At 41.6% G+C, this 13,000-nt stretch overlaps 1 protein-coding gene across 7 annotated transcripts in view; it reads left to right on the top strand.

Moving 5' to 3' along the window:
- gab1 (GRB2-associated binding protein 1) overlaps positions 1-13,000 on the top strand; it is a 66,532-nt gene that overhangs the window by 17,183 nt on the left and 36,349 nt on the right. Inside the window, exon 1 of one of the 7 annotated variants that reach the window (XM_034687722.1) lies at positions 876-1,141. The exons of 4 other annotated variants lie outside the window; for them this stretch is intronic. The gene's annotated coding sequence lies outside the window, so the exon portion shown is untranslated. Of the gene's footprint in view, positions 1-875; positions 1,142-10,262; positions 10,390-13,000 lie in introns of those variants that run through there. 2 more of the 7 variants (XM_034687724.1, XM_034687723.1) reach the window with 2 other exon arrangements.

The following is a 13,000-nucleotide window of genomic DNA, read 5'->3' as shown; positions in this document are numbered from 1 at the left end:
CAGGGAGCTTTTTGTTGTTGATGATTAATTTGACCTCTCTGAGAAGTTTAGTGGTTACAAATGCTGGGTGATTAGAATGATCAGATTAGAGTGAAGCTTTTGAAGATAGAAATATGTGCAACTGTGGCTGTTCACATTTAACTCCAAAGGTTCACCTGTCTTTCCCCTGCACACACACACAAACACACATATATACACACACATGCAGCAGGCACTTTAGTTATGTGGTGCTGTGTGATCTGACCCCAGCCGCTGTGTCTGCAGCCCCTTAATATAGCCCACTGCTGTCATGGTAGTTTCTGCCCTCTCTTCTCTTGCTCTGTGCAGTGCGTGCGCACCAATCTGTGTGCATGTTTGTCCCAGCTTGAGTACTGGCAGAGTTAGACAGGGGGGTGTTGGGGTGTCAACCTGGAGACTAGATGTGAAATATTGGTACTGACCTGTGTAATTTCCCAAGTTACTGTGACTCAGACAGGCCCTCAATAAAATAGTTGCTGTCTGTATCTGATCACAGTGAATATGTTTTCAAACATCATCTTCTCAGCGGGGTTTGGAGCAGGAACGTTCAGAAAACAAACAAACCGAAATGAATGGAGAAAGATGGATTGCTGTTTGCTATTCACCAGCCGTCCTGCTGTGGCTACTGTCCCTGATTGCATTAGAGTTACTATGGTGCTGCCTGATATCTTTGGCCTGGACTCAAGCCAAAGTACGTTGTTAAACCCATGCACGCACACACACACACACACACACACACAAACACACACACACACACACACACACACACACACACACACACACACACACACACACACACACACACACACACACACACACACACACACACACAAGTTCAAACGCAATGATAGAGACACAGAGATACAGCTGAGACCCCTGCTCTCAGTGAGCATTCGTTTCAAGCCTGATTGGGAGCTCTGAGTCTGGAGGACCTCCCCCCCTTGTCCACCTACTTTCTTGGCATTTCTCTGAACTTTCCCTTGGCATACTGCTCTTCTTTTTATTGCGGGAGTGTCTGAGAAACCTGTGGAATACCTTTTTATACTGTCTTTGGCTCGCCTTTTAGCCCATCACTTTTGGATAACTACCTACTAACTGTTTTGAAATCCAGGCAGAGGTCAAGGTTGGTCATTTGTTTTACTTGGCTTTTTATGAAAAAGGGGAAAAAAACAGATCCTCCTTTTGGTCAGGAACACAGGTGTGCCCGGTTATGTTTGTATATGCAAAAGAAAATCTAAATGGGAAATGTTATAACTGTCAGAAATGTTACACCTTGTTATGATATTCTTTTTTTTTGGATCAATGTCCGGGTGCACTTCTGCTCGCGTTTAGCTAAGTTGCAAAGACATCTTCCATCAGGGATGTTTTATAAAGGGTAGTTTGAGTCCCAGGTGTTCAGTATAAAGTTGAATTATGCAGTTCAGCTGAGTTTCAGGGTTTATTTTCCCTCAGTAATACAGATTTTGTCCTCTGTAGTGCCTTGTTAAGGAGTAGACGCTGCAGCTGCCATTCTAGTTTGGCCTTACAAAGAAGAATCTGCTTCATATTAGATGTTCTGAGTCTCAGAGATGTCATAAATCAAAAGTCTTGCAAAAGATTTAGTAAGTGTTATATATATTATTGTATGCCACAGTCTTTGTTCCTCTTTGCTTATCTTTTTTTTCTGAGCTGTGTACACATTTCGCTTTGCCACACGGTTCGACTACGTACAGGCTGATCGGGGGCTGAAAGGAGAATTGTTTAAGCCTCGCTCGTCAGCGGTCAAGTAACGCCGTGATCATGTGAACCAAGCTTGCCATGCCAAAGGAATGTGTTGAATTCTAACCATGCAGCTTTGACAAGTGCATGTGACTCGGTGCAAGAGCTCAGATTGGCGAGGGCAGGAGAAGCAAAGGCAGATAGGATGAAAACAGAGGAGAAGATAGAGGGCAGGCAATCAGAACAAAGAATGCACTGGATTTAACTGTCAAGGTTACGGAGGAGCACAGCATGCCACATTTTGACCTTCTGCTTATCTTAGGAAAAAGTATTAAAACCGAAAGACCAAACAACAAGGAGACACTGTGGGAACGCGATAAACTTGCGTTTTGGGGGGGTTGCATATCCTGAAGTCAGATGAGCTGGTCTTTATCTCCAGTACAGCTTTGCTTCTCATGGCTGAGAGTGGGCTGCCATCTGCACTCACAAACCGTCCTCAGAGCATGCAGATTGAATAGGGCACTGTATGAACAGAGGTTATTAAGTACGTCGAGGCTGGGAATCATTTTCAGCAAAGATTCCCATTGGTTATATAAAGGGCCATAGTAAATGTGGTGTTAATGTATCAGGGGAGTAACACTGACTTCTTTTAGTATGTACACAAAGACAGCCAGATACTTGTTTCATCTGCAAGCAGCTGGTGTCTACTGACCAAGGAAATCCACCACGCTATATCGTGGTTTTCATGCATTAATGGGACAGTTTTTCTACTGATATTAGAAAAAACGGTCAACAAAATGTTCTCTAATAAGCCAGAGTTAAAAAAACAACATGTTTTGTTGATAGATTTCCAAAAGTTGCAAAAACTGGATCGAAGAGATTAAACAGAAATAACATAATGGATCCACCATCTCCCTTTCTCAATGCACTGAGCTTAATGTTATTTCCTACTCTGCTGAGTAATAGGTAATGATTAGTGACCTGGATTTTGCCTTTGCCACCAAAAGCCAATGTGAGTGCATTGTCACCATACCGGAGGAGCACTGACTGATTTATAACACAGTGAGTAACATATTAGAGTAATGGAGCTGACTTTTACAGGCAGTGATTTGTGCCTTAATGATATTCTCAATGCCCTGTCTACATATTTATTCCCGTCATGAAGGCTCCTCATTTGAACCTCATTTGCATTGAGTTGCTGTTTGTTTATAATTCTTGTTAGCAGGGTTTGTGCAGGGTCTTTTCTTCTCCTAATAATCAGATTAACAGCTCAGTCAGAATTAGAATACGTCATGTACAAACCTTGTTAAGAACAAGCTGAACTATATGGAGACAAATATTGTTTTGTCTGAGAGGAGTGAATTGTATCTTTAACAGCAGTTAGAATTTTTCTTGTTACTGGCCTGAAGGATTGAGCTATTTTTAGGTTTTACAGTCCTTTTGCATTATTGAATTTTGGGGAGTTAGTGGATTATTGCAGCTGAAGTGTCCATTAGAACTTCTGTACTGTAGTTGTAAGTAATTATCCCTTCTTTCTCATTGAAACTAGCATCTTTATTTAGTTGATCATGTTTCTCTTGTCCCATTTACTTCAGCAAAAAGACTGTATTCCGATTAAAGTGATGCATCAGCAGAATGATCAAAATAATAATGACACTAATAATGACACCAGCTACTTCAAGGGCCTGTGTCCACTATCAATGTTTTTTGCCTTGGCAGCATCCTTTTCCATGCAATAATAATAATAATAATAATACTTTTTATTTATATAGTGCTTTTCAGTAACTCAAAGACACTGTACAACTGTTAAAATCAATACAAGCAACGGACAAGGAACATAGATCAAACAAAACAAAACAACAATACAATCAGAAATTAAAAGCCAAAGCCACTGCAATTCAGCATTTTCAGTGCTCAGCATCCCAAGCGCAAAAATGCCCTCAGCAACAGCTAACTTTTGTTGCTGCAATCTTGGCGCTTTCATTGGAAAACAGTTTAACTTTTGGAACACTGCCATGCTCGTGCTCGTCATTTTTGTCACTTATCCCTCCCCGACCAATCAAATACAAGAAGGGACGATTCTTGAACTTTGTCAACAACAATGGTGGAGGAGAAACTAAACAGACTTGTTGTTTTGAGGGTACATTTTTCCAGGTCTGGAGCTACTGCTAATGCCAGGACCACAATTTGTATCCATTGTTTTACATTTCACATTTATCAATCAATCTTTATTTGTATAGCGCCAAATCACAACAAACGTTATCTCAAGATGCTTTAACAAACATAGGTGGTCTAGACCACTCTATGTGAAATTATGAACAGAGACTCAACTTCAAGACCTTAATCCACCATGAGCATTGCACCTCGCCATATTTAGCTAGTTACGGTGGCGAGGAAAAACTTCCATTTTAACAGGCAGAAAGGTCGAGCAGAATCATGTTGGACAGCCATCTGCCTCGACTGAGTTGAGTCTGGAAAGAGGGATAGAGGAGAATACGAGACAGAGGAAGCGGTGATAGTGATGAGATGAGTAGTAGAAGCTGTTGCAGCTGGAGTCCAGCACGTCCGTATCAGCTGGAGTCCTCCACAGCAGGAGGACGTCTACGGCAGCTCAGAGGAACCTACGAGTCAAGGGAGCTCAGGGACTCCAGAAAGGTCTATGGATAGTAACTTTAATGGGACAGGTAGAGTTTAAGTAAGTGATGGGGGGGTTGGGGGAAGGGGATGAGATAGGATCCCAGTGTGTCAGTGCGCCAGTTCCCCTGGCAGTCTAAGCCCATGGCAGCATAACTAAGAGCAGGTCTAAGCCTGAGCCAGCTCGAACTATAAGCTTTATCAAAAAGGAAAGTTTTAAGCCTAATCTTAAAAGTAGAGAGGGTGTCTGCCTCCTGGACCCTGACTGGTAGATGATTCGAAAGGAGAGGGGCCTGATAACTGAAGGTTCTACCTCCCATATTAATTTACAGAAAAGTAATTATCAAACAAACAGAGCAATTTACAACAAACTTAACGGTCACTACTGAGAGTAGACTGTCAACTTTTGTAAGCAAGTGCTGTTGAGAAGCGCTCTGAATCTGAGGTCTCTGGTGCTGCTAGTGAAAAAAAAACTCTGTCACTGGACACAGGCCCTAATCTAGCTTTTCAGCTGTTTTGGCAGTTTGACGTGTTGTATTTAATGAGAAGCATTATTCTGCTCTTTCACACTTCAACTCATGCTGCATGATCAATTAAAATTGTATTAATTTGGTATGAACGTGCAATTAAAATATTACAAAAGACAACTTGAAACCAAATGAGCATGAAATAATTTATACACACGGGTCATTCATTACTCACCACTTCACAGAGTTTTGGACACACTTAGATAAAACTCCAAATATACCTGTAAATGTGAATTAACTTTTAGATTATTCCATCACTATCTTTCTTAAGAGTTTAGAGCCCCAGGACCCAATTGGGTCTAATCATTGATAATCATTGAAGATTTAATTTATTTGAACGAAAGGAGGATTGGATTTTGTAGTGAGCTGAAAAGGTCTGGATGCACTAAATGGACATACAATTAAAATACTGAAAAGTTGAAATGTATGTGCTGGATTTGATGGAGCTGGCTGAATAAAACAATGGTTCATGGACTGTAAAAGTTAGAAAATGAAACATTTTAAGAGAAGCTGTGTGCATTAGAGATGGTGAGGGCAGGTGAGCTAAGTACCAATGAGTGCTAGCTGTTAGAACAGATCTCCAGGCATGCCAGCAGGCACACGCCCACAGAATCCAGCCCACAGCTAAAGAGAGAGGACATTTTTTCCGCTGACACTGTTTTGAGCCCCTTTGCGTAATATTTAAGTTGGAAAAATATTTTGCATTGTTGCCTTCACTGCCTGTATTCCTGTCTTAAACTTAATGTGTACGAGGGATTCCACACATTCTTCACGTACTGTGAATCACTGTACGGGAATCACATGAACACACATGCAGCACACAGCCTTCCAGGTATGTGTTCACACCACGCACATTCCCTTTCAACTGAAAGTGAAGCAGTATCATCTGAATGTGACAACAGAGAGTGGAGGTGTGTACCAGTTTCAGGCGACTGCCTGAGAAAAGGAGGTGTGTCTTTTAAACTTGACAAGCCTGGGCATGCTCAACTGCTCAGGCTTAATGCAAGCACTAAGAATACGCATGTTGTATTTCTGACCCAATCAGGACAACTTATCAAAACATTCACAGCGTTCACTCACTCCCTTGGAACAGGAATTATACTGAAGTCTTGTTCAGTCTCCTGATTCGCTGAGTAACCGGGAGCCACTTTCTTAATGTATCACCGGTGGCAACACAGATGTGTGTAACACAGTCCATTTCCTTATCTGTGTACGGTATCTGAAGCCATTTCCTAGTGGACAGACTAAGACTAAGAGGGGCTAATTAGATCACGTCTAAGGCAACCTCTCACTGGCCACTAAATGTGATTTGGAATAATTTTCATTGTGCTGATTGGATTAGAGTGCTGCTGCTCACTGCACGGATGAAGATTGGGTTGGACACACAAAGAGGGGACTAACACAGAATTAACATGGCACCTAGTGTCCAGTATACACTTCATGTTTGGTTGCTTTATTGGTTTATGATTAATAAATATAGAACATGTATTTAAACTTGACTCATTTAACAAATGAGCCAAACACTCACGCATAAACACTCATAAGGTTTGCACAATCACCCACAGATGCTTTTCAGGCCTCATTATAGAGAAGTCGTCCATCTCACCATGCCATGGTCCCTCTACAGGAAGCAGTGGGACCGTCGTGAGTCTGCCGCTCATCCCACAACCTGCTGGAGTGTGAAATCCTCTACTTCACTGAGAGCTGCGAGGATGTGCCACTGCAGACTCGTATTGAAACATTACATTTAAAAATATCTCAAATTTAAAGTCTGTTATGTGGACATTTTTTTGAAGACGTGTGTATGTGCCGGAGTGAATCACAAGCCTCGCCATGAATCTAAAGTGGGACGGCACACTTGAAGAGTTGTGGGCAAGGCTTGTCCAACAGGGGCTGATATTTTTGGTTCTGCCCACCTATCTTGGGCCAGCGTAGTGTAGGTGTGTATTGTAGTGTCGAGGCAGTGTGCAGCGAGGGGGGGTGGGCAGTTGTTGCCAGGGGGGAGGTGGTGTGTTATTTTCAGTCCATTGTGTCTACTTCCTGTGGGTCAGGGGATATTGGAGCAGGGTGTTGCAGACTTTACGGAGTAAAGCGAAGGGGAGGGAAGTCAGCAGGGTAGGCAGGAAAACGTCCAGACCGACTCGACAACAGTGGTTGGTCAGCAGCTTGCTTACCTCGCTTTCTCTTGCTACGTTTCTTGTTTTTATTCACGCAAAGCTTGGACTCTACTGAACCAGGTAAAAAGACATGACTTGCTTTGGAACAACCAATGACCAGATCATGTGGAATTTCTTTAAACTCTGTCTGGGTAGTTTTGTTGTAGATAAGCATGTTAATGTTGATTGGGGCATATCTACTCTAGGACTGTAGGTAACATGTGGCGGGTGACTCGATGACGCTTGTATAACCTGAACACCATCTTAATGGTTGCAGGGTTTGAGGCATTGGATTTCCAAGGGCAGCGTAGCTGCACTTTGATTCACTTTAACAACAGAATACGGGTGAATCATGGAGAGTAGAACTGCAATCATGAAACAACAGCTATAAGCCAAATGCTAACAATCAGATGAACAAACAGTTATACAAGTTTAAACGTGATAAAATATAATATGTCAGTTTACATCCTTGTAATGAAACAGATGGCATTCAGATACGACAGCCTTTTCCTTCAAAGACATGCACGAGTCTTCCCTGTGCAAAGACATAGCTGTCTTACCTGCTGCCTCTTCCACCAAGTAACTCCTGTGTGATGAGAGCTTACTTTGCTGTATTGCATTGCAGTAAGAAATCGTACCTGTCTGTGTCAACCTGAATGAGGGAGCAATGTTCTGTCTCAAGCATGAGTACATCTATTCAATATGGTGTTACTTTGTTTTGATGGTTAGAGGCAGGCTGAGCTCCAGGGAGCTCCACGTCAGTATGTTGAATTTGGTGTTCTGATATTTTCTCCACCTGACAGTGTGGAGATGTTTTGTATTAATATTAATATTAATATTATTATTAGTACTAATATTATTATTATTATTATTATTATTATTATTATTATTATTATTATTATTATTATTATTATTGATTGGATTTGTATAGTGCCTCTCTTGGTACTTTAAGTCACTTTACAGAGAAAAAAATAAAATAAGAATAAAAATAAAGCAAATAAATCAAACAGAATAAAGACAGTTGGGAATGGAAGTAGAGGTTATGTATTGTTTGCTTTTTTGAACAGGAAGGTCTTGAGGTGGTTTTTAAATGAGAGTAGAGAGTCTTATCCAAAGCCATACATCCACATTTGTGTCGTTTAAACACAGCCATTCAAGGCTCCATATTGTATCCACTGTCATTATAACTTCAAAAGGTATACATGTTACTGAAGTAGACATGATGTCTGCAGTTGTTTTTACTCATAGTTGCGTTTCCATTTGAAATATGATGACTAGCAGTTAGCTTAGAGCAGGGGTGTCAAACATGAGGCCCGCGGGCCAAAACCGGCCCGCCAGAGGTTCCAATCCGGCCCGCAGAACGACTTTGCAAAGTGAAAATTTACAGAGGAGACAATGCAGTTTTTGAAATAAAAGTAACTACTATTTCAAATTTGTCCTCTGGAGGTCGCATAAAATCAAAGTGCTGACGGAGCACACCTGAATGGCGCTTTTTTTTCCTGGACTTTTATTCTCAAAGTAAGGAAATAGATGACTTGCTGTTTGCATAATCCAGTTGAGATTCATAAAGACTTGTTCGAGCAACTTTAGCTTCTTCATTATTATAATCTATCTGTTCTTTTGCTGTAAACATTACACTCTGTGTCAGGTGAATGGGTAACCTGTGTGTTTGGTGTGTTAGCAGCAGGTTTCAGAGCTTAAAGAAAAAAATATTCTGCCCACTATGAGACACATCATGGCAAAAAATACAACAACTGTTTTTGTAGAAAGATAGTTCATTAAGTGTGAACATTTTCATGCACTTGTATTTTTTTGCACTACAACAAAGGGAAAAATTTAGAGTTGTCGTTATTTATAGGTTATTATGTTTAATTTTACTGGTCCGGCCCACTTCAGATCAACTTGTGCTGTATGTGGCCCCTGAACTGAAATTAGTTTGACGCCCCTGGCTTTGAAGGTGATGGTACCTCCAAATTTGATCTGGGCCTTAGGTAAAAAAAAAAAAAACATCATGGCATGAATGTGAGGAAGGAAAAACCATGGGTCTGCTACTATACACCCTTGTTATATTTGGGGGGGTTGTCATATTTTCTAGGTACAAAACAGGCAAAACGTCGGTAATGGATCCCTTGTCTGTATCCATAAAAAAGCTAACTATGCTAATCATTCTTTGTGTACAACTTCATAGCTGCAAAAAGAACATGCTAACTGTTGTACTAATGATCATAGAGTAATACTGATTAATGCACAACACTTATCTATAGTATAACGGGAGCTAATGATGAGCTTCAGCTATCTACTTTCCACAATGGAGAAGTGATAACTCTCACATCGTCCACTGCATGGTAACATTATTTCAGCCTAGCTTAAGTAAGGAGACCCTATCACAGTCAGCTTTGTTCCCACAGGGGGTCTGACTACAAACCCCAGTTTTCAGGACAGCTGATGAGACATAAGCTGCTGCAGCAAATGTTAATATAGACAAAGTTCTAAAGTTAGCTCCCGACCGACCCCCATACACAACCACAGTGACAAAAGGAGGCAAAACAGGAAATCTTTGTGCCGAGAGTGTGTGTTGGGAACAGATGACCAGGAAGATAAAAGCGCTAACAAAGTGGAAACTTCCACTAAGGGATGTTATTTTGCCTTGTGTGTGTTTTTGTGTCTCATTTTCTCTGTTTCACAAAGCCCAGTGTTTCCTGGAAAACACAGAAAGAGGTAGTTGGTGAAGTTTTGATGAAAAAGCAAATACTGTGAGTGCTGAGCAGTTTACTGTTACTGAGGCTTCTGTGCTCCCCCTAGTCATACATGATGTGAGGTAGTCGCGTTAATGTTTAAACCGGCTCCTGGTGAGTTAATGCTTTACCCTGCCAACACTGTTTAAGTGTGAACGTTACAGGTCTGAGAGGGAGGTAGGGAGGCCAGGGGGTAGCTGCTTCTTTGAGGGGGCTTGAGTGAGCTGTTGAAGTCAAATATTATCGGTCAGAGAGAGATTCAATCATTCATTTTTTTTTAAAACTCCTCAGCCAACATTCAGAACTCTAGATCAGACCTCCACTCCCTCGTGCTCACCTGCTGTCTTCACTCACTCTCTCCTCTGGTCTTCCCTCCCTCTCTCTGGATAATCGAATGAATGATCCTGAATGATTACTTGACTGAGACTTCTGGCTCCGCCCTACGAGAAAGAGTTAGTGCAGCAATGAAAGCAATTACACAGTTGCCTATGTAAGACACTGGAGTAAAAGCAGTGCTGTGGTGCTGTGCTGAATGGAAAAAGCTTTAAAGGACTATAGAGTGGTTTGATGAGATACACCTTCAGCAGCCTCAGATTTTACCAAGTGTGACTGAAAACTTTGGTAAGCCTCCGTTTTCCTTCTTCTGACACTTTTTGTGAAAGTTATATAGGAAGAAATCAGAATTTTTGCGACACTTTCAAAGTTGAAACTTTGCTGAATTCTTCCAGAGTGTCGCTCTGTGTATTCGATTGAAAGACAGACTGCTTGCTGTTTCTGATCTCAGCAGGAATATTTAGTTTTTGATGTGAAGTATTTTGAAGACATCGCCTTGTTATTAGCTCACCTGTTAAAGCTCATAAATTCAGAACACCTGTTTTTGCCTTTCAGACGCTCTTTCATGAGAATGTTGGTCTTTGTGTGAGCTGTTTGCAAAGATAGCAGTATGACTACCAAGGTCTGTGTTCTTTGGACAGTTACCGTAGATTGTTAGGGCTGGGGTCAGACGGCGCCTGGCTGGGTGAGAATTTCACAGCTGCACATGAAAGAGGAGCGACTGTGGGATGGTAAATTGAGGTTGGGAGTGAAGGATTGTAAACACAATGAGGGGACAGATCTTCTTTTTGATCATCGTTGCTCTTTATGGATCAATACACATCTGATGAGTGTGCATTCAGGAGGATAACTCCTTGAGGTACTCTACGCTCTCAGGAGAAGCTCTGAAGCTGCTGAAAGTCAAAAGCAGCTCCCGCTCTCTGACTTTGAAGCATTCGGTGGTATCAGATAGTGTTAACAGAAGCAGACACAAACTGGGCTATTTTCATCACACATTTACAACCAGGTCACATGCACACACTTTACATTACACAACAGATGTCGGTTCATTTCCAGCAAAGTAGGAATGCACAAGTGTTACCTCCACAGTGTGTGCCCAGCTGCACAAAACAACTGCTCTGTTTTTCTGGTGAGGAGCTGTTTGGCTTGGCTGGTGCTGGTTAGACTGTTGCACCTGTCCATGCATGGAAACCCTTCACTTGTCATCTGTCTGGGAAAAGCTCCATTTGTTTATCTTATTGTTTGATGTTTCATGATTGCATTTTGAGGAAATATTCTTATTGTGCTATTTTGATAACAACTGTGCTATCAAAATGAACAGTTCCATGTTTTTGCTGCAGCAGAAGATATAAATAAAGCACAACTTTATAAATAATCTTTGACACAGACAGGATTATAATCTTGTAAAATAGAAAATTAAGGATTGAGGTAAGAAGTGACATTTTCTCAGTTCTTCATGGAGTCAAATAGCTTTTTGATGCGTTACAGTCCTGTACAGCGCCTATAATAGCCAAGTATTTTCACTATATTTTCCCCTCCTTTTCTCTGCTATAATTCAAACAGTTGATCCAAGTGCAAGCATCAAATACAAAAACCTCTTTTTGTGCAGCCACAGCAAGAGGAAGCAGCAAAGTCATTAAAAATGTGACAACATCCCACATCATTCACAAAAACCTGTGTTTGCTGTAATTGATAATGAATAATTTTGTGTTAATCCTTGCAAACATGAACCTGAACATGGTTAAAGAACACAAACACACACACACACACACACACACACACACACACACACACACACACACACACACACACACACACACACACACACACACACACACACACACACACACACACACACACCCAGCATGTCCAGCTTCAGTGCTGCTGAAGCAAGGTTAGACATTTGTAGTCCATTAAAAAGTGCATGTGTAGTTTCTGAGGAATTCTGGATGGGAGCCTTGCTTCTACTGGAAGAATTGAGACATGAAATGCTCACTGTTGTGTCTCTGACCTGTGTGGGAAGACGGGGCGCTTGCACACAAAGCAATGATGTGATGTTTCAGTTTAACAAAGATTAGTTCTTGTTTCCTTTCGGAGAGAAGAGAAATGAGGGGTTGACTCTCACTGGGGAGCAGCGCTGTGCTGCGGATACAATCTGCAATGATAAGTTCACAAAGAACAGAGGGATGAGGAGTTACACTTTACGCTGTGGGTGTTTTTGGTTAAGATGAATATGTGATGGTTCAGTAGGACACACAGACACACACCGAAGCTGGTGTTGCTCTGGCTTCAGCTCTGGCTGTATCTGTTAGGGATGCACCGAAATACAAATTCTTGGCCGAAACTGAAAATGAGGAAACCAAGGCCGAAAACCAAAACACCGAAATAAATTATTATGCCAATTACTAGTAGGGAGACCGGGGACAGTTGTAACACTTGCACTTGCTCCAATCAGAACAAGTTAGGAATCACCTGATTCACTCTGCACATGCTCAGTTTAGTTGCAGCTTGTTTGTATAGCAGTTTGAACACACTGGGTTGAAAGAGCTCAGAGTTATAGACTGAAATGTCAAAAATGTTACAACTGTCCCCGGTCTCTCCTGCCATTGCATTTATGGCTATGACTGTGTACGAACCTCACTAAAATCCGGGATCTCATTGAACAAATCAGACAACGAGGGTGCATGCACCTCATCTGGTTCAGAGAGACGAGTCCCTTTCTCTGCGCTCTGTTCTCCTTCTCCTGCTCTGTGCACTTCTCCATCTCCAAGCGGGTTCTCCGCATCCATCGTGGCCTGGATCATTTCTCGTGCAAGCTGCTTTATTCCCACATCCATGTAATGATCTTTATAACCCGGATCAAGTACAGTCGTGATGAAGTGCAGAGGATCCGAATAGA

This window comes from Notolabrus celidotus, chromosome 7 (assembly GCF_009762535.1).
Source record: "Notolabrus celidotus isolate fNotCel1 chromosome 7, fNotCel1.pri, whole genome shotgun sequence".
NCBI lineage: Eukaryota > Metazoa > Chordata > Actinopteri > Labriformes > Labridae > Notolabrus > Notolabrus celidotus.
This window is presented reverse-complemented; position numbering and strand designations above follow the sequence as displayed.